The following is a 26404-nucleotide window of genomic DNA, read 5'->3' as shown; positions in this document are numbered from 1 at the left end:
AAAGAGTCGGGAATTTGAATATTAACATGTCAGGCTTTCAGGACTTGTGTTCACAATAATTTTACATTTTATAGGCCATTTGTGATCAATCAATCGGGAGCTTCAAACTATACAAACTCCAAGTGATGCTCTTGAAGCCTCAATGTGGATCCATTATAATAATCACTGTGAAAAAGTTTTGTCTGAAGGTTAATTTTCTACAGGGTGATATTAGTTTTCATGTGCAACTTATCTATATATAAACCTGAATCTGAGACTGGAGAAAAAACTTCACAGTAACAAGAGCAGTGTAAAACATCTTTCAACACTTAAACTAGGGTGTTAATGCATTCTCTAGACAGCGATTTCCGATGTCAGAACTTGTTTTTTCTCCCGCTTTTTGCCCCAAGTATCTTCGTACATACCTAAATCTGTTAGTGATTATAGCCGCGGGTTAAAGACAGCAGAAGGTGCACTGAAGCATTCCAGCACAGTCCTCCTATCTAGACTGGACTTTAATCTTAGCATTGTGTCCCTCCATCTCTCCATCCAACTGTTTTCTAATCCTTCTCTCTCCCGGAGAACAGCGGCAGATGGGTCTGTTCCTTTGTGAATAATGAATGCTCCGGGAAACTGTGTGAAGCCGCAAAAACCTGTTTTATACACTTTTTTTCCTACTACATTAATTTGACGTGACTCAACCTGCGAATAACCTGTCGTCCACCTCCACTGTCAGCAGATGAAACACACTCTGGTTATATTGTGTGAGTGAGAGGTGGGTGGTGGTGGTGGTGGTGGTGGTGGTGGTGGTGGGGGCAGAGAGAAGTGGACATCCTGACCTCTCCCAGAGCTCCGTGAAGGTCAGAGAGCAAGCAGGGGCCTGCAGAGCACTGAGGGCCAACCGCACACATAAACATGCATTCCACACACACACACACACACACACACCACACACAACACACCACACTACACGCACACACACACACACAAAAGAAAATCTACACACAATCTTGCTTTACACTTATTGGCCTGGACAAGCCCTGAGGTTCCTGATTGCATACAATCTCAACACCAATAACAACCATCCAGTCCTCTATGCTACACATGTCAGGTCATGTCCCATATATACAGTGTTGAAATACAGAGGGGAAAGACAAAAAGCTGCACTGGGCATCTACAACAGCCTCAAGCGGCAGTGTGATGTAATACCTTTAATTTTTCAAAGCCTAAGGACTTTACTGCCCAGAAATTATTCAACATGATATGGAGCTTCTTGCTGACACACTTTCATCTCTCTACCCCAGTGGGGATGGAGATGATGAGGAAAGTTCAGCTATCGTGAATCCTCCATCTTCCTCTGGATATAAAAAACAGTCAATGAACTAATTCCTTGTATATAAAAACAGTCAAACGTTTAGACTTTAAGTTGCTATTTGGACTTAAAAGATGCATCAGATGTTATTTTTCTTTGCAAATAATAAAGCCCTATATTGTGGAGATTCCAAGTTTTTTGTTTTTTTAGAAAGAAACCGACCTGAAGCAATTGACACATGAATTATAATTTTAGAACATCACAATTAAAAATTGTTATAGTAATAAAATAAAAAAAAGTATTGGTGTTGTAGCTGGCTTCTGGCCTAAATTAAGTCCTTTAGAGTCGCCTATTCTATTCTAAACTCCTGGTGAACTGCATGAACACACTTGTGTGGAGCCATAATGCAAAGGATGAAGCGAGGTGACCTTTTGTTTCATTATTTCTGCTCATTTTAAACAAGACTGTGAGACTGTGTGACAGCGGTGCTTTGAGTTAAATGCTAACGTCATCATGCTAAAATGCTCACAATGGTAATGCTAACTTGTTAATGTTTAGCATGTATATCATTTACCTTCTTAGTTCAGTGTGTTTAGCATGCTAATATTAGTTAATTAACAATGTACAGCTGAGGCAAATTGAATTCTGTAGTTTCCATAGTTTTGCAGGTAATTGGTCTTCAACACTAGAACTGGACAAATTGAGATTTTGACCTCATTGTGTGTTAGATAAAAAGTTAGGGATCAATAAAGTGATTACAGTTATTCTGATGGATTCATGAATGTGCGGACCAAATTGTAAGTAAAGGTATTTCACAAAATGAATATCTTGCATGGAGAGATATTTTTCCCAAAGTGACCACATATAACATTAGCAACCTAAATAAATGTTAATCACATGGGACAGGAGGCTATTTTCTGTTGCAGCTTCAATCCACAAATTTCACTCTGATGTGACAACATTTTATCGTTAGTCCTGGAAGTTGGTATCATTCATCCTGTCCTCTCCGTCGGCTCAGTGGTCTTTAGCAGAAAAGTGTTTGTAATTCTAACGAGATCAGAGCTTTATCAACAGCACACATAAGGTGACAGACTCTTTATTATCCACTCAGAATAGACCTAATTTAATGACATTGATCTGGAGTCTGTTAGAAGCTCAGAACCTAGCAACAAGGTACAGCAGACGTGGGCATGAGGTCCGTGTGTGGGTGGACAGATAACACTGACAAGTGTCTCCTTTATTTAATATTGCATTATTAAAAAGTAGATTGATTAGTTACACTGGGGGTCTGTGCTGCTGAATATTTTCATGATAATAAGTTTGACAAAACACACAGGAGGTTCTACATTGCTAATAAAGTTTAATGTATTAATGTTTTTATGTGATCGTGTCCAGGTTTTGATGAATCTCATTAATTGCAGCTTTTACCATTTGTCATTCTTTAGAAGCCGATCACTTTAATGTTGGTTTAAACTGAGACTTACATCCCCACAAAACAAAAACCTTTGTGACACTGAACACTGTTGTGTGAACACACTAGTTTTAAAGTAGATAACATCAATGAAAAGAACAAAAAAAGATGTGAAACTATAGTTTTATTAAAAATTAGATTTTTACCAGTCAATTTTCTATAAATGATTTTCAAATAATTGAAGTTTTCAGCGCTGTCTTAGACAAAGAATCCACAGGTAAAAGTCAAGAGGTCCCTTGTTGGGTTTTTTTTTTTTTTCTCTGTTTGGTTTTTTCTTCTTGTGCTGTAAAATATGTACCGGCAGTGTTGTGCAGGTTGGCATGTTATCACCCTTTTCAAGCCCCTGTTGGGGGGGGGGGTGTGTGCAGATATATCTGGGCTCAATTAGTTGCACTGTCACGGCAGGTTGGTGTGCCGGTAGCTTGATGGTCCTGGCTACAGGCAGCTCAGCTGTAAATCAGACGTGTGTGTAATAGGCTTCGCAGCGGTCTCCAGGGCTGAGTGTGTGTTATGTCTGCACATGTTCCTCTGGTGCGCGCGAGGCATGCCAGAGCACAGGACGATGACTTTCCAGCATTTTATTGGCCGTTTCGTAATGATGGCGCAGGGTGAATTGATGCGGGCCTTTAATGGCGGCTGGTAATTTGTGTTAATGCTTTCAGCGGAGCCCTCTGAGACTTTCAACAAGGAATTTTATGCCTCCAAATGAGGGAAAGGTCACCGCCTGCTTTATTCCATCGACCAGACGGGATCATGCAGCTAATGTTCTCGCCGTAACTTTGTTGTTTCGCCTGGTTAGAAAATCAAAACCATATTTATGACAGTCATTTTTTCCTTCCCTCTTTTGCCGGCCAGCAATCGGCACGCGGCGCTCCAGATGAAAGCCGCCAAACCTTCAAATCTTTATTCATGTTCCTATCATTTAAATTCGCAGCTTTGTCCCTTTGTGGCGATCTCAAAGCCCTGTCCCCTAAAATATTTAAGTGTGGACTAACCAAAGAGGCAACAATTTGGTTCAACTCAGAGGGTGGGGATGGGGGGGTGGGGGGGTTGGCGATGGGGGTATTATCTCCGGCGAGCAGAGTGTAGCCCTGGCAATCAAAGAGACGCCTTCTGCAGCCGAGTGAGGAGCAAGAGACACAGAGCAGGGAAATAATTAGATGACAGAGATCGACAAACACATCAATAAAATGAAAGGGATACTGTGTACACGGAGCGGGAGGAACAAATTGAAGAAAACAGGAAGAAACCACCTCATTTAGGAAAGTTCATGCATCCAATCAGCGCAGAGCACAACAGTTAAGTATTGACCAACATTAGCTGATCTGTAATTGGCTGCAGATAAAAAATAAAAATAAAAATTCAGGCGGCTAAGGAAACAGGTCCGAGAGTGATGCAGGCTACTGACTGTATTTTTCTATTTATTCAGCCAGAACAAATGGCTTTCATGCATCCATGTCTCGCTTCCTGTGCATGATGGCATATAAGACATCTCTTTTACTTCAGCGGCCGACACGTGGAGCCCTCGCCTCTTTGGCCCATGCGGTGATGCATGGCTGTATCTGTGTACTCACAATTATGTGCGTTTGTGAGGCTGACAGTGTGCCCGGGCGGCGGCGTGTGATGGATGGAGGTGGAGGGAGAAATCTCCAGGGTGTGCAGCTGATATAAAAATCAGCAGCAGAGAGGCAGTAGAGGGGGGGGGGATGCTGACCCTGTCACCTCCCAACCCTCCTTCATTCATACTCTTTTTCTCTTTTCTATCTCCCATCCAACACGTTCTCAGCTACACCCATCACCTCCACCCCCTTCTTTTCCCTCTGTTGTTCTGCAAGAGTGGAGTTCAGCTGATGTGGATTTCTGAAGGACTTTACTTATAATTAAATTTCTTCATTATTTTCTTGATTAATCAATTAAGTGTCTAGTCTAACATGCCCAAAAACCAAGAACCAGAACCAAGGTGTCTGGCTTGTTTTCCTCAACAAACAGACCAAAACTCAATGGACTACTTATAGTGAAACCTCTCAACTAAAGATCTCAACACAAGGCCCACTTACTGGAAATTTCCTTGAGCTTTCAGCCACATTTTTGTGTCTTTCGTGTGGACTGAGTTTTCTTACTCGCCATGGAGATGGTTCAGTTCCTTTTACTGGACCAAATGGTGCAATGTGTTTGTGTAAAATAGATATCATAACTTGATGTTGTGTAAGAATGGCTTCAATGAACTTTTCCTGTAAGTGTCTCTAGGTTATTATTTCTGTTAACAATCTAAACATCCAAATTTATCTCCTGATTCAATATGTTGGTTTAAATTCCAATCAGCTCATCGATTAGTCAATTAATCATTCCAGTTCCTTGACCCAATTTCCACCGAATTACATTTCACATTTCAACCTAAACCTTTTGTCCTACTTTGGTTAAAAATCTTCACAATCATCACAGACACCACCACAGAGCAGTAAATGTAGATGAATGACTGTATTTCATGGCAGTGAAAGTTAAAAAAGACCAGATAAAGAGCATATACTTGTCACAGAGATCCTTTCAGCAGAGGCAAATATTTAAAGTACAAAATTTTCTCTGAATTTAACACACATCTCAAGCAAATCCCCAACAGTTGACATGGTTACCACTTTCCTGCTTTGAACATCTTCACTTCATTTCATTGCATTAATTACATTTCCATATGCCAAATGAGTCCTTGAGTGTATAAGTGCTCACAAGTATTTCAAGAAACAGCTTTCATACGTGGCCAAAGTGCCGTTTAGCTTAAAAGAAGGGTAAATGACATGTGACACACGAAGAACAGCACTGTTAACAATCTCAACAGAAGTGCTCGACTAAAGAAGGCGAGCCAAATTTCTCCACAGATGAAATTTTCGGTCTGAAATATTAAAATGATGAATACTCTGTGGTCAAGGAGTCTGTCATGAAGGACTACGCCACCACTTCTGGGGGAGATAAAAAAAAAAAAAAAAAAAAAGCAGTTGAGGGAAGTCGAACAAACAAGAACCAGAACTGACAAAGGGTCGTGAATACAACACCGTCAAGTCCCTACAACCCACAACTCTTGAAACCAAATAGCAGCCTCAGAGAAAATACATTATTTCTTCCTCGTTGAGGAAAAAAAAAAAAAAAAAAAAAAATCACATTACAATTCAAATGTGTTCATTTAAAGAGGCCTTTTTAAAAACATCTCCGAGGCATACAGTGCCGCGCAGTTCTTGGCTGTGGCAGGAAATGATAAATAATAAAAGGGGCCTTACTTCATTAGAGGGTGACATTATTTTGAGAACAGATATTGCGCTATGAGACAGAGTGTACAATAACACAATAACAACCATCACCCACTGCTGCCACCGCCGCCGCCTCCCACCTCAGCCTCTTGCTGTTGACAACCCAGGATTGGATATCTTGTGGAGTGCACCGGAGTGAGCACTGTACACAATACAGTACGGCACTCACAATAACACAAAAAGATATTTCCCAATGTAGGCCATAATTATTTCTCCCTGCGTAATTTAATCCGCCGAGTGCATATTCAATTCCGATCCGGGTTTCTTGGTGCGCTGCGAGGTGCTCGGCGCGATTGTCTCTGAAATTGGATTATGATAACCTGTCACCGCTTTAATTCCATAAGATATTAGGGGCGGTGGTGGTGGAGCAGAGGAGTGAAGTGTATCAAAAAGGGGTGGCGGCAGCGGCAACGGTGGTGGCGAGGGGGGGGTGCTCCGCCGTTGAGAGAGATGTGTTTAATGCATGTTTCATTCTGTGTTTCCTCAGGGGGGGAGAGGGGAATAATGCGTGTCTAGTCTGACCTCTCAACACACTTTATTTCCTGATCTCTGACATACCCTTTAAATATCCATTAACAGACACAGAGAGGGGAGTACAGGAGAGTGGAGGTAGGGTGGGGATAGAGGGGGGAGAAATGGAGGCTGGAGGGCCTTAGGATACTTATTTCTGCTTGTTATGGACTGCCGACAGAGGAAGGCGGTCTCCCTACGTCTCTCCTTTGCTATCTGACTAATGGACGAGGTCAAACGGGCTTTTTCTTCTATGTCTGCTGCTGCACTATTAATCATCTCCAGCTGGCCCAGATATCCTGCTTTTGATCTTCACTATTTGCATTTAAGTTAAAGGGTCAGTTCAACTAAATAAAATAATAAATAAAAAAAATGGAGGTGAATGAAATGTACTTTCACTTGGTGCTTAAAACATATAACTAGCATTTCAAGCTAAACTCTCATCCAGTCATTTAGATTCAACTTCCTCCACACAGTGGAAAAAAAAATAAAAAATAAATAAATAAGAATCACATTATAATGATTCAACAGTATCATCTCTTTCCAGGCTTGATGTCCCCATTACTGTTGGCAGTTTCCACTGGAGCTACTTTTGACAAAGTAATAGTACATATGAAAACACTTGCCAGGGAGGAGGATTATCTAGAGCAACCTCTACATTTATTTTTTATTTTTTTAACTGAAAATTCAAAAGCTTTTCGTGGGTGTACTCAGTCCTGCTGCCAGTGGAAGTGTTCTTTCACCATTTCAGTTTGTTCTGGTCAACCACGTTCTCGATCGGGCCTGTTTCAGAGAAGCTCTGCCTTTCTGCCTCTCTCTAGAAAATTAATCTGTGTACATCTGGTCCAGGTAAGTCCTCTGCGGGTCTGTTTTGGATCAGGCACAAAATGAAATATCTTGCGGTGCCTTTAAGACTTTATACAGCCTTTTAGTGTGTAATTTGGGTGAACTGACCCTTTAAATACAAAATATATCTATAAATGTTTCTGTCTCTCCCTTGTTCTTCACTAAGGCTTTAAAGATTTTAGGTTCCTTTGTCTGTGTGCTGTACAATCTGTACATCAGCTGCCATTTGGATTTCAGTTTTCCTGTGTGGAGAATATAGACCGGTCATGGCAGGTAACTCGAGTCTACCGTGGTTCGGAGAGACACCTCTCTGTTTGGCCTTTGTGCCTGCTGTGCCTTCTCGACTGGACACAAACGCGAGGCTGACATTAAGCGTCCTCATCAGACTGGCTCTCTGATTCCCCTCTCCAATCAAATACAAACGGGCAAACACAAGCCTCTTGTCCTCATCTTCCTTTTTGTTTCGGAAAGTAAAGCATGTTTTCGCAGCGTACACAGTCAAACTCCAAACACAAATATCACTGAGCAAAGTTCTGGGTCACTGACCTTGGAGGCTTGTATTTTTTTTTTTTCCTTTATTTTCCTCACGAAAGCTGAAGATTATGGCTTATTTAGATAATGCCTCTATCCTCTAGTGGACTCCCTCTTATCCCGCTTTGGATGGCACTTCCTGCGATCATATCCTTTGATTCTTTTTTAGCGTTTTTTTTCAAGCAGCTCAAGGTAAAAGCTCTGTTCAAATGAATTCAGATCTCAGCATATTACTACAAGCATTTACATATAATGTGTGAATTTGGCTGCACTCCTGCTTTTATCAGTAGAGAGCAATCAAATCAAGCCCATGACAAAGCGGGGGGGGGGACCAGACCTTGGTAGCTTCACCTGCAGTACCATTAAAGGCCTCAGTGAGGCCACGAGATCAGAAATGCATTTGGGAACACTTTAACATGAGAAACTGTCCATTGCAACATCATTCACCAACGGTGACGGTGACGACTTAGTGCCAAATGTGGAAATTTAGGGAAATATATTTCAAGGTGGGCAAACAATAACCCAGAACCCAGGCTGGAACTACTCTCTGTACAACTCTAAGAAAGATGTGAACAACACTACATCACTGTCTCTCTACAATCTCAACCCATGGAGTCTACTGACAACATATTAATCCTGGAGTCTACACTTGCAGGGCGTATGTGCATCTGTGACACTGTACGTGCTTGTTACAATAAGAGCTTTCCTTCCTCAACTTTCATCTTGTATAGAGCACAACATGCACCAACATACACTGTCATCCAGCACTACAAAAAATAGAAACTTCCTCTGAATTTACACCCAGAATATTTTAGCACGAAGCACAAGGAGGAAGCAAAAGAATGAGGATGTGTCTCCCCAGATTTACTCCAAGCTACGCAACGGCATGCAATTCACTTCAAAAGGAGCCAGTAGATGTCACCGGCTATTTTTTGCCTTCAAACGAAACATACTACTCTCTTGCTCCCAGTGGTATAGTTTAGAAGAAGTGGCCCCATGCGTGGAGCGGAGTGTCTCAGTGGAAGCCTGCCTGGCTTGCCTGCCTCTTTAAACTCAGAGAGGAGAGACGGATCGTGACAGACACTATGATCCACATCAGTTAGCATTAGATCAAGCCAGCACACACAAAAAAAAAAAAAAAAAAAAAAAAACATGTGCTAGATGTCTCATGTTTGTTTCAGGGCTGTCACAGAGATGTGAGGTCTCCATTTAGAAACCTGCCTCTGATGGCTATTTATAGCTCAGCATCTTCCAGCAATAGGTCACACATGACAATGACCACGAGTGCTGCAGATCTGCTCAGACGTTGAATATTCATTTGGTAAAAGCCTGCAGTTTTTCCTCATCTGCATATGACTCTTCTCCTCGTGATATGATCTCATCTAAGCATCAGTTTAAGTGCCAGATTTGAATCAAATCCATTAATTTAGGCGCTATTGGATTCGACTAACTGCTTCTTTAAATCTGCATCAGAGCTAATGATACATTTGTGCTTAATTTGTTAGGGGACGAAGTTGAGTTGTGTTAAGAGGCCTGTAGGCATAATGGTCTGTGCTTACCTATGCTTTAATGTGCACTGAGTCAATCCCATTTCCATCAGGCCTCTCTAATCAAAGACAGAGCTAAATGGATGCATGATAAATAGACTCTTACTTCTCTCATTACACACTGACTAAAGTGGACTTAGCAGCAAATTGCTGTATGTTAAAAATCAACATTTTGAAGCTACAAGGCTCCGTGTTACTTTTTTCTCTCTGGCAGTCCCTGTCGCTTCTTTTCATAAAAAAACAACAAAAAAAGAGAAGCCCAGTTATTGCAAAGCCATATAGAGGCCACAGAGACACAGGCTTTTATAATACCAACAGTCAGAGAAGATTAAAAAGCATCTCTGCGTCTTCTGTTTTTTTCATCATGGCAGATACATCACAAAGGTAGAAGGGGTTTGTGTGTGGGCAAGGAAATGGCAACTGATTCTTTTTCTTCAGAGTGCCGATTCAGAAGTTGGCACCATTTCCACTCCGCCGAGTCCTCCCCCTCACAAGGCCTTTTCTCTCTGATGTCTGTCAGTTTCTTTCTGTCTTCTCAGTCTTTCTCTAATTTAATAATCCCGCTTTGAACTTTATCGTGCAAAGGCCTCACTTTGTTGGCTGAGCAGGCAGGCACGGCGTCATGCAGCGGGTAGGGCTGGGGTGTGGGGGTTGACAAACGCAGCTTTTTGCTTTATTGGCTGTGAAAAGGGAAGAGTGTGGAGACTTGATGCTCCGACTCCTGTGGTTTAAACCTTCTGCAGCTGGTGTCAAACATAAAGCACCAATGGTCTTGAGATTGATCACTGTGGTCCCTCCAGTATGTTACATATTAATTGAGCAGAACCAAAATTAATTCTCAACGGGTTCCTCACAGCTTTGCTGTCATGACAAGGTTTCTGGGGCTTCTTCTTGCATAAAGTATAAAACTTACTATTTTGGCTTCAAAATGATAAAAGTTGTAGAAACGTTTGAGTTCCGCTCCAGGTTTGGATCTGATTGATAAAATACCAAAATCTGTAAAAGCCACAATGAGGAAAATCTAAGATGAATCAATTATCAATAACTTGTAGTTGATTTCATCGATTAAGAATATATTAGCCAACAATGCAGCGGACTAACTGTCAGAAAATGCAATGTAGTCTGCTGCAGTACTCGGTCCCACCACTAGGGGATACTTTTTACCATTTAATGAGATGGAGTTACACATGTTTTTGCTGCACACTCTAATTATTAATTAAAATGTGGCCACTGTATTTCATAAATTGTTAGCGATTAACCGACGACTGATTGTTAACATGGCCGACAATCAATTAAGGAAATTGCTTAGAATTTGCATCCTTCATCAGAATAATTCTAAAAAAAAACAACAACAAAAAAACTTTCGGATTAATAAGCAGATTTGATACGATGCTACCAAAGTCCTGCTGACCTCTGTGTCAGTTCCATGTCGGTTGAACACTCTTCCTCTGTGCAGTGTTCAGCACTCTTTGAAACACCAGCCTGAGGTTATTTCAGGGGCAGCGGGGCACCTTGTGTGAATACAGACAATCAGACAGATCTGTGCTGAGGTGTGTGATGGCTCTGGCCCAATACATGACCTTCTTTGAATATATGCGTGTGTGCATTTAGTACGTGTGAATGCAAACGCCGTGTCTGCCACAGAACACGCACTTTGCAGAAAGGGCCAAAGATGAAAGGAGTTTGATCAGGGGCAAGAGGTTGGAAAAAGAATGAAAAAGTTGGAGTCGGGGGAAAAACAGACACTTCCATTTATGAAGCAGAAAGTAAAAGATAGAGTGACAAGAGAGCAGGTGCATAACAAAAAACAAAAAAAAATTGAAAGAACACACAAAAGTCAAAGACAGAAGGTTCAGGACCTCGACACCTCTTAGAGGTGCAACTTTCTTCTTCAAATGTATTATTCTGAAATGAAATGTGCTAACAACATTACACTCTCAGTTTAAAGTACTCTTGAACTCTTTCTAAATGCATAATTCATCATGTATGATTTCCAATTCTTTTCTTGTGTCACTCACTTCGCAACAGCTTCTTTGTGGGAAATTTTGCATGAGAAGTCAGGCTAAATCATTACTAAGATCATTACTTAGATCTTGAAAATGCTCTAAAAATTCCAGTTTTGCATTAAAGCATTGGAACTGGTACTACACTGTGTTCTTCAGCGATGCTTTGAAATGCCCTGGGCATGTCTTTTATTTCAGTCACTATTGAAGAAGGGCAGCTGATATGAATCCCTCAGATTGATTGTTCACAGTCTTGAAGGATTTCAGGCTATGCTCAGGTTTGTAGAATATAAAAAGTTCTCACATTTAACTGAGGGGTAAATCTATTGTTGGGTTTAAAAAGTCATCAATAAAAACTGGAAATCTATCCCAAAATGCAGCAATAACAAGATGTAAAGATGCCAGAGTTGCAGTTACACAATCTTTTAGGAAAAAGTATGAACAAAGCAAAGATGAAAGAAACCCAGAACCTTGACATTCTCCAACACAAACAAAAAAAATAAATAAAAAATCTGGCTCTGAAAAGTCAGTTCACTGTAAATAACCAACCTGAGGACACAGGTCACTGATTCACTACTGGCAGAGCTGCTTTGCTCTGAATCTGTAAACAAATGATCTCATCTCCATATATTCCTCTGTATAGACTCGAGCGCTGTAACTGAAGGCAAGTTCATAGAAAGAACAGTGACGATGTTTTGATCTCATCTTTGAAAAAAGTGCTGCTGTTGCATTTTTTAGCTGCTTTCTGATGTTTCATCAACAGCTCTGTCATAGTATTGTCAAATATTTGCAGTCAGTTGGCCTTGCTTTTACCATCTGCTTTTTACACGCTCTTTGGAGCTTTAGTGTTCTCACTGAGCCAAGGTAATGCTTGGTTTCTTTTTTTAACTTTAAATGGTGCCGTATCAAGTGGTTAAGCAAGTACGACTACAAATGCACTGCTGTTGTGTAAAAGAACTACAGAGTCAGAAGCAGTAAGTCCACTTAAGCAATGATAGAGAAGCTGAAGGCAGATCATGACACAGGATGTCAACTATACATTGATGTGTCGGCAACGAGCAAAGCCAACTCCAGTTGTGTTTACGGATGATTTCAGGTTGGTAGTTAATTCAGAATCCAAAAGCAGTTCATCCTAAAAATGTGATGATATGTCCAGTTTTTCCAAACATGGCACAGACCATGAAATCATACAAGTCTGAGATCAGTTCAAGTCCAATCAGAACACAATTATCATGACAATTTGAGTCATAGCTTGGCTGTAAGAGAGATAATATTCATCTGTCGGGTTGCCACATTTTATGTGAAAATGCAACTGGTTTATCTTTACTTGACATTACGTTATTCACAGCACTTTGAGGACATAACATGAATGAAAATACGGGACAAATTGCGTCCCGTACTGATTCAAATCCACCGTGTACCGAGAAAACAAGTAGTAGAATCATTTTATTTTCAAATACGGGACAATCCCGTATATAAAGGGACGGATGGCAAACCTATTCACCTGTTTGAAGAGTCACAAAATCAGGTCGCCTCCTTCTGCAGGCGTAAAAACTGACGCGTTCGTATTCTTCTTCTTTGGCAATTTCAGATGGCTCTGCCTGATGCACAGATTACGATAGATCGCCACTACATTGCCGTAGCGACATACAGCCGCAATTGCAGTTACAAACGTCAAATTCACCGAGTACCGAGAAAACAAGTACTAGAATTTTGTCGGGAGGCGGAGGCGGCACGAAATTTGACGGAGGCGGCCGCCTCCCAATTCTCTATGCAGGAAAAACCCTGACATGGCAGCGTCATAAACAAATGGCTCCCAAATTAGAGCACTGAACCTGCCATCTCACATTATATTATATACAGCTATAAAAATGCATTTAATAGCGGTTGAATAAATTAATCCGAAGATAAATATTATGGAGTCTTCAAGACATTATCTACCAAAAGGATAACCCATTAAATTGCCTTGAACTGTCTGCAGCGTACCATACCTCAGCAGTCATCTAGTAAGCAGAACTGATCAGAACAGGCACAGCAATTCAACACACAGTGAGGGTTGACACCTTGAGCTAAATGAAAGGTGATGTGAGAGTGTGTAGATTGTTTTGTCAGAGCGGAGATTCTGCAGATTCTCTGTAACGGGTGCCACGTTCGTTTTCCTTCCTCAGTCTGGATGACATGTCGGAGACCCGACTGTGAAATAAGTTCAACAGCTAGATTAACAGAGATACAGTATACTGGCAGGTTTGGGGGGAGGAGAGGGGGACGACAACATAAAAGGAGGGTGAACCTTGAGCAAGATACCAACACTGACAGTGTGAGAGGTTTGATTTCCACAGAGGCAGATGTTGTACTGTAAGGAGTTTGGATTTAAAACATGCACTAACTGCCACATTGTATTATGCTTCAGACAGATGGGCATAGATGGATTTAAGTATTATGATAGCGATGATAAGGGGAAAAAAATAAGTTGAGCCTGACGCTTTTTGTATTTGCTTAGTATTAAGGGCTTATAAAGAGTAGCTCCTTAAAATGAAATGAAAAAGATTGTTTGTCAAAATGACCCAGATGATAATCTCAACAAACAGTGCGATTGGTTTGTGATCTGCTGCCTAAACAGTTAAGGTGTGGTTACCTTTTTATAACTGAACACAACTCTTCTTTTGACCTTTTTGCTGCAACACAAAAACGTGACACGAAAACACCGATTAATAATCAGTGCTGTTGGTTTTCTCAACAGCAGGGTCTCTAAAGACCCCTGAACAACAATGCTGATTTATTTCAGTGTTTTTGCGAAGAAATACTGTATATTTTTGCCAGTCAAAACAAATCAAACTGCACTCTGTGACTTTGATTAGCATAATGGTCTTATGTAAGCACATTGTTGGGACTTTGACCTTCTCTGGTCTCTTATTAAAAGTTAAATGTTAGTAGTGAAAACAAAAGTCAAGACCAAGGTTTGCCCTTGGTTTTCTGTTGTCTGCTTCTATTAGTAAATAGATTCTATAGATGTATAGTATCTAAATTCTATTAAGCCTTACATTAGTATGGTTTCATTTGTTTGCCCTGTAAGCACTGACATGTCATGGGGTTAGGGCTAAAGCTTGTTACTAGGTATCATTTTATTTTATTATTTTATTTATTATTTTCAGTATCTAGGTAACATAAAACTGTTGTTTTAATTACTACTGCAATTACCAACGTTGTTCTATTAACATTATTTTCATTAATCGGCCAATAAAATGTCTGGCAATACAACAAAAATGTCCATCCCAGTTTTCCAGAGCCCAGATTGACATCTTAAAGTTGCTGGTTTTGTCCAACCTAAGGTCCAAAGTCATTTTATACCATTATCATATTCATATTTGTATATTTACTCTTTGCTATTATAAATTTCTTGTTTTCGTTAGTACGTTTACATGTTCTGTATACAGTATATTTACTATGTTATTGACTTGTTTCTATCTTGTTTCTATTTATACAATTTACCTTCTGGTTTCCTTATTCTATACATTTGTTTTACTTGCTTCTATTTATTTTACTTGTCATTTGTACAGCACTTTGGTCAGCTCAAGCTGTTTTTAAATGTGCTCTAGAAATAAAGTTGACTTGATGACAATGAGGTAAAACTGTCAAATAATTTTTAATTGATGCACCAGTGTTAACAGAGGCTGGTCCTAATTACACTTTGAAATACAGTCACTTAAATGCTGCTATGCAGAGCTATGCTTACTGGGAGGTTAACCCTCAACAAATCACAGCAGACTTACCGAGTCTGCAAGTTCAGATGTCATTCTTTTGACCAGGCAACCAAACTAAATACGTCATAATAAAATGAAATGAAATCTGACAGAAATCAACCCCAAGACCTTTCCACCAGGCGTAAGTAAACATCTTGTATCATCTAGTAGCTGTGATGTAGCTGGATTACATTTATATGTGACAACTTAATGCGTCTCTACTATGTGTAGTGAAATTGGATTTCCCCTTCCCTCTCCAAAGCAGATTGCCAGGCGCATCACTTTCACTTGTCATACTTACATGTTTTAAAACTGTCAGTAAACACCTAGTCTCGCTTGTTCCCTATCCTGAAGCATTTCTGAGCATTTCTGACAAGGATGTTACGATGCGAGCTGCCTGCCAACACTTTAATTCAATTTATTTGTGTACGTCGCGTCTAAAAAGCTTCATCTTTTTCTTCCCTATCGGATCACAAGAGACGATGGCGATGCGAGGTTAAAAGGAGGCTTTAGAGTCATGTGACATGAAAGATGAGGAGAGGACATCACATAGGATGAATCATGGGACTGTGATGACGGCAGTTGCACTCGTGCCCTGGACTGGGAGGGTTATTTCGAGCTCTGCCTTTAACCTTTCCATGCAGGTGCTGAGATTTCTGACCTTTACACCATGCGGTTCCCCGCTGCCTTTGAGTGCTTCCGATAGTAATGGAGTGGAGCTCTCTAACATGTATGTGTGTGTGTGTGTTGATAATGCACTTTCATTGTGTATGAGCTTGTGCTTGTGAGTCTCAGGTGTGCGACCTTGTGTGTGTGCAGTGTTGATTCTGTGGGTGCTGGGAAGCCGTTCAGGCCTCGTGCAGGAAACTCGATTTGACATGAGCATAGTGAAGATTACCTGTGTCCAGACAGTTATTGCCTTACAGACAATAAGAACTGCCATCACTCACTTTTAAAAGGTCAACGTGCTGAAACAAGGGGCTCTGCCAGGCCGGAAATAACCTTACAAAAGACCCACAGGGGAGAGAGAGGGGAGGTGAAGGTGAGGAGAGACAGCGATAGAGAGATGGTGGGTGTCTAACCCCAACACAGCAGGCGTCCCTCAACCCACTGACCTCTGACCAAGATTTACCTCCACCTGCTTCAGCCAGGCTCTTTCTCTTTCTTTACATCCTGTGGTCGAGTGGAAGCACTGTGGCGGATGAGTTCATGGCGTTTAACCAACTTTGAGTTTTCACCTTTTACATAAGGATGAGTTTTTTTCTGTTTCTGCCTCTTAAAATCAAGTCCTGTAATTCTGAATGTTTAAGAGTCTGACCAGTTATTTATATTTCTACGACACAGCTGAACAATGCACACTTCACCTTGAGGAGGCCTACATGAAAGCTGGAATCTGTAATTTATTTCTCATAACAAAAGAAAAGTTTTTTTTTTCCATCTCTATACTGAAAAGATGGACTTTGTCATTAATGTGCTGACATTTAGTTTCATTGATCTGGGTCGATATCGCAAGCACGACTGCTGATGTGGAGCCATCTTTGTACAAGATGATGCCTCAAAAAATGTGAAAACAAATCTCTCAAAAATCAGTCGTTCCTTGACTGTTACCTATAATATTTTGTATACAACAGTACTTTCATATCTCTTTGAAGTGATGGAGTGTTGGCCACTACCTGGACAGCTGCTCTATACTGTATATCCCGAAGATGAACAAAATACTAAAAATATGAATTAAATTCTCACCCAACAGCAACACAACTAACAGGCACCCTGCACAGTTTTACTGCAACAGAGACAAAACTACAGTTTGTTATTTGAACCCAAAAGCAGCTCCAATTGCTCATTAACTGAAACTTCCTGATGTTATTTGTTTGTGTCGCTCTACTGTTCATTCATTTCCTGCACCGTGCAACAGAAATACAAGTTCCAGTGGTTTAATGAAGCACAGAACGGTATTTTTGACAGCGAGCTGGAGCACAATGGATCGGGTTTTTAATGGCCAATACCAACGACTTAAAAGCGCTATAATCAGCCCTGTTACTGAGCCAGCTTGGAACATCCCTGCTTTTCTTTCTGTGGAAAAATATGCTTTTGATGCATCCCAATAGCAATATGATATAGGAAATTAAAATACAGAATATAAAATGTGAAGTGATAAATGTGGTGTATTTAATAAAACACGTACGATGAGTCTAATACTTAAAAAACATGAACTACAAATACTGTATTACATGAAATAAAAAAGGAAAATGTTTGTAAAAAGTATTAAATATTCTCCTTATTCTGTTACCACTGCTCCAAACATCAAAGTTAGAGCCCGGTTCATACCAAAATACTCAGTTTCCTGCCCCTCCTGCCACCCACCCACATGTATGCACACACATACACAAACAGATACACACAACCATGCAAAATCAATATGTCTTTCAGCAGGCTGCTGTTGTGGCTTGAATGTGAATAAACAGTTGTATATTTCAGCTGAGGATCGATAGGTGTAGACAGATGAATGGCACACAAAGACACCTCTGAACAGGACAGAAGGACCTGTGTGTGTGTGTGTGTGTGTGTGTGTGTGTGTGTGTGTGTGTGTGTGTGAGAGATCGCCCTTCCTCTCTCTCTTTCTTACTGTTACCCAGTGTCTCTCTCCCTGCTGTGTCCAACTGCTCTTTCACTCTCAGAGGATCAATAGGTGTGATGGATTACTGACAGATACCACACACTGGAGACACATGCTATCAAACAACAACACTTCCTATTCAGTCCCGTTTCAATCACTCTCTGCCAGTCATAACTTGTTTTCTCGCACCGTTAAGGGCGCTGCCCTGCTTCACACGCCGCGATCAGCCGCTTGATTTCCACCTCCGACACAAACATTAATACACACACTCGCACCTCGCGCTCGCACTCAGGTTGAACCCCTGACATTTGAGTGTTTTTTTTTTTTTTTTTTTGTGAAGTTCGCAGCGCTGTGTGTCTGTCTATCAGAGGACGGCGCCGACTCTTCAGACAATGGCTTGACGATGCTAATCGATTGTATCTGTGGTGCTGGGCGACTGAAGCCCAAAGGTCCAGGTTTACAGCTGTGGACTCCTGACCATCTTCTACACAAGGACACACACACACACACACAAACGTATTTCATTTGCACTAGACATATACATGCCTGGGCTTGACTGATGTGCACCGATGCACTGTGTAAATATTTAGCATTTTAAAGATTTTATTTACACATTCAAAGCAATAGTTTGACATTTTGATAAATACAATTATTTGCTTACTTGCCAAGATGTTTTCACTCATCTGTCCCCGAAATAAAAGGCTGCAGCTAGCATTCACTTAGCTTAGCTTAGCACAAAGAGCTCCAAAAGGTAGCAAAATTAAAGTACCAGCACCTCTAAAGCTAACCATTTAACATGTTATATCTTGTTTGACTACTCCTCAGGGCCATAGTCCAGCACATAACCCACCAGTATAAGTGACAGACTTAATGAAACCTTTTTTTTTTTTTTAAGCAGCTACTATTAATCACATAAGGCTGCAAATCACTTTGTTTCATAGTCTTTCTGCTAATTATTTCCTGGATTAATCAATTAATCATCTGGTTATGACATATTTGTGACATATCCCAAGAATATATCTAGTTTCCTGTAATTCAGGACCAGGAAAAGCATTGAACCGTAACATTTGAGAAGCTGGCACCGTGAATTTTTGCATTAAATAACCTAATCAACAACTATTTCATTTTTATTGTGTATCTTGGATAATTGAGTGGCCAATTAATCGTTTCATCTCCGAATCCCATCCTACTTGATGAGGAAACACGAACCCCCTCTAACTCCAAGTATACAAATATTGTTTAAGGCATCTATTTGGAAGTGAAACTGGATGTAGGTGAACTTGTTTGGGAAAAAAAAAACAGTTTGCAAACATTTGAGCCAATAAATTGCTCTATAAAATCTTCAATGGATACTTTCTTCATTATCGCTTGCACAGAAAAAAGGGAAGTAAAGGAAGTAAACCTCTCTGATCGTGACTTTTGTTCCTCCCCTGTTGGACTCTGAAGTTAACGCATCCCTGGATCTAAGCAATGTGTCTGTGGGCATAACGAGATCATGAGAGACAAATAATGGCTAAAATAACTAAATAAGAGCCAAGTTGTAAGAGAACATTACACTCATAAAGGTTCTGTAGCAGCTAAATCTACTCACACATATTTATCCATCCACACACACAGAGACAAATAAACTGAGCTAATGATATTCATATGGCTCACACCAGGTGCTGGCGTTGCTATGCCCTAATGGCTGAAGAACACAAAGGCCTGTTTGAGGCTGTCACTTTGATCCTGGCAGCTCGGGGCTCCTGTGGCTCTGCCACACTAAAACCTTTATTAGCCATATGCTGGGGACATCAGAAACAAGTCAATCAGCATTTACATCAGCACAGGAAGGGAATCAAATTGCAGCAGAACCCAACACAGCAATGCACATAACACATTGCCTGACCTATATTCACTTGCATAAAAGTCCAGAGGTGCACTTCTCTCTCCAAAACTTCCAGAAGTCATTCAAAGGCAAAGTCCGCCCTGAAGGAGGTGTTGCATATTCTAATTTAATTGCTCAAAACCCAAGTGTGTTGAAAACATGGCTGGGAGATAATGTACATCCTCACATATGTCATTGATTCCTATAGGACAGAGGGACATTCTTTCATTTCAAATAACGTTTAAAGTTCTCAGAGTCAAGAAAGAAACTTACAAACAACTATGAGGTGACAGATGATTCCCAACAGGAAGCAGCAGCAGCATAAAACCAGCACACCCCGAGGAATGCTCTGGGAAATGTCAGCTGTGTTTTGGCTCTAAATACATTTTAAATCAACCCAGAGTATTATTTTTGTCCCTGTATTTACTTACTCTGTTCAGTCTCTCGCACAAGGCTACATTTTAAATACCCTGAAGATAAACATAAGTCAGAATCAGCAAGAAATTGGCGAGGGAATTTCCACCGGCCCAGATGTATCTGTCCAATCGCCCAGCTCCAGCTGAAAATGTAGTCATACAGATTGGTTTTTGGCATTTGTGTGTCAGTTTCAGGCTCTAGCTTTGTGTAATTGTGTGTGTGTGTGTGTGTGTGTGTGTGTGTGTGTGTGTGTGTGTGTGTGTGTGTGTGTGTGTTCCTGTTTTCAAATACTCATGTGGAGGGTATGTCTTTACAAGGATAAAATGATGAACAGTGCTCCAGATTGCATGATTACAGGCTTATTATGATGGGCAACGGATTATGATGGGAAACACACATTCGTAGCCCTCAGTCACACAGACACAGGCAGACACCTAGGTGGGCAAGGACACACTGAACGATGGAGAAATGCTGAACAGAAAAAGAAAAGAAAAAGAGACATGGAAGAACACAGGCACGGTAATAGAAGTCCCTTGATATCTGTAATGGGCAGCTGATTAGAAAGCAGAAGCGCCAAAACAGGTAATTCTTCTTCTTATCGTCAGCACCAATAGTTAGGCTCACACTTATCTCCATAATGACTCCAACTATAATTAATGAGCCTTTTAAGAGTACAGTGACTTGTGCTGAAACGGCACACAAACAGGTGCACACACACATGGATTAGACTCCATCTATTCACAGAGGACTTTGGCAATGATGCCAGATTGAAGGTAGTTGATGAAATTCTCTGGTGCTTCATTCTATTCAAATCTTTTTCTTTTTTTTTCTTCTTTTTTTCCCCTCACTCGATCATTTAAAAAGTCTGTCCAAGGACGAGCAGCAGCTTGAGTGGAGCTGGCCTCTGATTTCTGATCAGACAACAGATGGAAGGAGCACATTAAGTCTCCTCCGATGTCAGGGAGCCTGAATACGGGGCTGGGTTTTCAGCGGCGGCAGAGTCCTGACAATGCCGCCGTGTCGTGCCGAGTCGTTCTCCTCCGTGGTGGATATCAAAGGGCAGAAGCATCAAGCATCTCACAGTGAGATGACAGGTGTTCTAATGAAAGCTCTAATGAAAGCTGAGGGAGGTGGAGGGGAGCGGTAGGTAGGCAACAGGTACCGCTGAGTTCAACAGTGCTGGACATACGTCAGGGGCTCGTGTCACTGAATGATTTATGTCAACAGAGCAGATGTCTTGATATCGTGTGGTGGCTTAACAAACTTTCTGTAGCAGAAATGAATGGGAACTGTGATACTGTGAGGAAAAACAAACAATTAGCGATGTCTCAGTCTGGTCTTTAGGCCACTAACCCCCAATCAGAATCCTTTAATATTAGGCATCCACCAATAACGTGTCCAATCCAATACTTATATGTACTTAAATGATATCTAAATGTGTATGTTACACATTAAAATAACATCTGTAGACTACTTAATCTGACCCTATTTTTCACAAGCTATTTCATCCAAAATAGAGAAAGTCGTGGTTGAAAACAATTAAGTTTAAAAGCTTATAAATAAAGGACATGATATGAATCACATAACAATCAATCAATTAGCGACAGCTGATATAACCTGCTGATATGTTTGTCATTTTAAGCTGAGAAAGCAATAGTCAGTGCCATCTACAATAGAGAAGCTGCGACCTGAATGTTTTGTACAGTGCTCCTTCCTAATAATATATAGCCTTGGAGATTGGCAAACCGATGCGTTTTACTGACGTCAGTGGATGTACCGTTCCAGAAAGTGAACAGGCATAGAAAGCAGTTGGTGTGGGCGTTTTGAAACATCATATGCCATGAGTATGTGTTGTTCTTAACAAGTCCCTCTAATGTCTGGAGGTCACAGATCTGGAACCAGGACAGTCCAACTCCTCTTTGATAGTTATCGCAAAAATTTTAGTCCTCTTGTCTAAAACCAGCACAGTTTTACTTGAGTACTTTTTCACATACATAACAAAACAAACACAACAAAACAAAAACATTCACCCAAACAACACAGTTTTACTAACATTTGTACTGAAGTCAAACGTGACAAAAATGCAGCTGTTGTGTAAACAATGATGTAATTAATTCCATGGCTTGCTTCCACCTTCACTACTTAACCTACACAGGTCTGAACACGCATCAGCTGGGTGCATCATATCAGATCCCAGTGTAATATTCTGAAAACCCACTCTGATTAAACATTTATAACTGTCTGCAGATCAGTTTGTAAATTCGGATACTAATTTATTTTTCTGGAAAGTGTGTGTTTGGTAAGTTAACATCACATCAATATTTTTTGCGAGGTATCTCTTAATGTTGCTCGTCTTTTTTTCTTCTTTTTTTTTTACCCGTCAGTAGTCTCTAAAAACTTCCGCCTGAATTCTTTCTGACTGTTTGTCCAGTCGGTTGCACATCTTTTCACCATTTTAGTAGGTTTTCTTTTTCACATCCCAAGAGGGAGTTAGCACACCAGCTATGCATACAGTGGCATCACATGCTCCACACTCCAACCATAAAAACATGTCTAATTTGAAAAGAATCTTGCAAATATCTGAAGGAAGTGACTAAAACAATGTACCACTGCATCCTTACAAATTGCTCCATATAGCAGGCTGTCACAACAGCACGTCCCCCACAGCTCCTCGTATATTTTCAGCTACCAGAACTAATGTAGCATCCCTTCAAATCGAGGGGCTCCACGGGTGAGTTGATGAGTAAACCTGCGCAGTGATAGGTCCACTGCTGTGTCTGAGATTGGAAAGGATAGGGAGGACAGGGTTCTTGTTCAAACATGGAGACACATACTGTTACACTTTGTCACACACACACTCTCCCACTTTGCCGGAGCCAACCTGTGGCTTTGACACTTGGCTTTGCGTTTATAGCCGGGGCCCCACAGTTCAATCTCCAGTTAAGGGAAGTTTGCAGGAGAATAGAAGCCACGTAGGAGGTGATTAACTCTGCTTTCCAACTGGAAGTGAAATGGCATGGGGAGTTCTTAGCCTCTGCAGGTGTAATTGACTGTAATTCTGTATATGTTTGTGCATGTACGTCTGTGTGTTGTCAGCAAAGTTTGATAGTTTCCTTTGCATGTACAACAAGATTGTTTAGAGTCAAGGGACTGTTGCAATAAACAAAAAAAATAAATAAATCATGCACTTACCAGCTTGCATTCACCAACTCAAGGGAAGCTAATTGTACAGTACAGTTTGTTATTTGACCGTTTAAGAAACTGATTTGGGCAAAGTTGGCCTCAGGAGAACAACACTTTTCTTCAAAAGGAATTCGCCGCCAAAAAACTGTGTTTTGAGAACATAAACCACCTGTGGGCTTGAAAGGTGGCTCTGAAAGGTTCGCCGCTCACTTCCTCACAAAAAGCTGGCAGCTGTAATCAGCTCGTTACACTGGATTTTAATGTTGACCCAGAGTCACAGATATGAGAAAAATAAAAAAAAAGGCTAAATGGATATTTTTCCAACAGGTGGTCTGATACTTCCACATTCAATGTGGACATCTATCTAGGAAGGCAACCTGAAATGGAGGATAAGTAACACTGATCTCTTGAATCACTATTTTTTTCTTTTTCTTTTCTAATCACCACGCTGATTCTTCAGTCCATAATTATTCTATTATTTACACCGAGCTGATGTAATAACAGCTAGCAGCTGACTGTTTGCCCAGGAGCTAGCTGGTTAGCCTCTTAGCATTTGTGCATGAACCAGAGAGCTGGAGGGCACCGGTTTCCCTCTCACACTGAATAAAATCCTCACGTTTAACAGCACCACTGACCAGTAACGGTTTAACTTTCTGCTTACAGCTAATTGCTAATTGCTATTGTCACATCATCGGTGGACCAGAAGCTTCAAGTTCACAACTACACAACACATGGAAATATGACTCTTGATATATTATGCATAGTCCCTATAAGTGTATGATTCAGCTTTTTCCATAGACAAGCATTTAAAAAGTAAACAAAACTCAAATATCATAATCTGGAGATAAGCTTATCATCCCAGCCTCAATATTTGGTGCATTTCATGTGTCTGTTATGAAACATGGTGTAGAATGATACTGTAAAAATGGTCAATTATTTTCTAAAAACACTGGAAAGGTGGCCCTGAACATCAGAATTCAACTTTCAAAAAACACACCAAGGTAAGAGACAATATCTTGCATCTGAAGGCTTATTTGTTGTGTGGCAAATATCAAAGTCAAAAAGGAAGTCATGACTCAGAAAAACAGAAGAACTTTAAAGTGCAAAAACCTTTCAGTCACTCGCATGAAAGGACTTGAAGTCACGGACAAAATATTGAACAGGTTGTGAGGGGAGAGGTCGTGTGTGGTTCCTGATGAAACAGAATGCAGGGTTGCACTGTTTTCAAATAAATGTCACAGATACTTCTTGACACTAATCGCTTTTCGTTAATAGATATGAAAGCTAGCACCAGCTAATGAGCAGCAAGAGCGAGAGCAAGAGAGGGTGCTGGGGGAAAATAAAGGATGTGATAAAGGGAAAAAACTCTAAGACAAATCAGATCCACCATAAAAGATTAAATCAAGACAAAAGAGATGATTTAAAAAAATACGAGTTAAGATTAAGGGTCACATTATTTGAGCTATTAAGACAAACCCACCAGTGTCTAAACACATCCATACGCTAACACAATACCCAAGACTGTTAGGTCTAATCCAGGCTCAGTAAAAACAAAGACAGGTGGTATAATCATGACTGTCCCAGCTTGATCAGAAGGTAAAACATTATCTTTGTGAATCCTCACACAGAGAAAATCATCTGTATGGCTGCCACACACCAGCAGTGACTGTCTGATCTTGAAATATCCATATGATGAAAATCCATTGGCGTCATCTGTCCTCGGCCGCAGCAGAGAGGGCGGCTTGGCCGCTGGTTGCTGGTTGAGTTAGTAGCAGCTCAGGTGTGAGATGTGTAGAGTTGGAACAGATGCTTCCACTTTAATTACCTCACAATGAGCTAACTTTCCTATGATGGAGGAGACGCCAACACAGCTGGGTCCTGACGGAGGCCAGGGCACAAATAACGCAGGGCCACAGACACATACACACACACAAAAAAAAAAATCAAGTTTGCACATGTGCAGATCCATGCTAAGATATATTCAAATATATTCATAGTTAGATCTGTCAAATGTCAAGTGTGCTAATCTGGGAGATGGATTTTGTGACACTTGTGATAAAGAAGAAAAAGAATCAGAAACATAATGAAAATAATATCTAGGACTGTTATTTTAACCAGAGGGGGAGGGTGGGGCCTGGAAAAGGCAACTGCTGACAGTCAGCCAACCCCAGAGCCAGAAAAAGTTGTCAAAGTCAAAGCTGAATGATAAAATGTCAGTTTTCATGAGGAACTGACTTTGAACTGAAATTTTCACCTGTGTGTTTTGTGAAATATCAGACAACAGTGGAAAATGTTCAACGACAACGGGACATTTTAGAGGCTGAATTCACTGCAAAATATCAATTGATCATCAATATCTTTAATCAATTATTCTTCTCCACTTTAGACTGAGAATATACTTTCAGAAGCATAAGCTCACTGCCAGTGGTTAATTTTCTATATTTGTATTCCCTAAACCAACTGATAATCCTTTCATAGTGATTTTTATATTTAAAACTTATTGCCCATTATCACCTGCCATACTGCTTTCTTCATGTATTACAAGTAAATTAAAAGATCATTTTCAATCTAATTAAAAGTCTGGATCAGCTGCTGCATCTGACATCATTTCAAAAAAGCAGACTAACTTATTGTTCCTTGACTGCCAGACATTTTGCATTCCCATCTGATCTATCATACAAGCAAACAAATAAGATAATTTACTGTGTTCATTCATGTGCAGCTACAAGTGCAGCAGAGATGTATCTGCCTAATTTTAGGCTTAATATCTGACAGAGGAATTATATGATCTGACTTGTTTCTTCTATGACCTATATTCCTAGTATTCGCCTTCATGTACAGTGCAGGTTTTATACATTTCACACTGTTATGATATGTTGCGGTGGCTGTTGATTATGTTTGCCATTTACAGTGACTTGCTCACCAAACATTCAAAGTGGAAAACAATTTAGATTACCAGCTCAAACACAATGCAGCAGCGCTTCTTTCCTTGTTTTGGCTTCACGAGATAATGCTCAGATGATACTGGCTTGTGCTCTGAAATGAATTTTTGTGCTATGAATGGAAGAGCAAACTCCACTGAGGA

This window comes from Seriola dumerili, unplaced genomic scaffold, assembly GCF_002260705.1.
Source record: "Seriola dumerili isolate Sdu_G_001 unplaced genomic scaffold, Sdu_1.0 BDQW01000138.1, whole genome shotgun sequence".
NCBI lineage: Eukaryota > Metazoa > Chordata > Actinopteri > Carangiformes > Carangidae > Seriola > Seriola dumerili.
Note: the sequence above shows the minus strand (reverse complement) of the source record.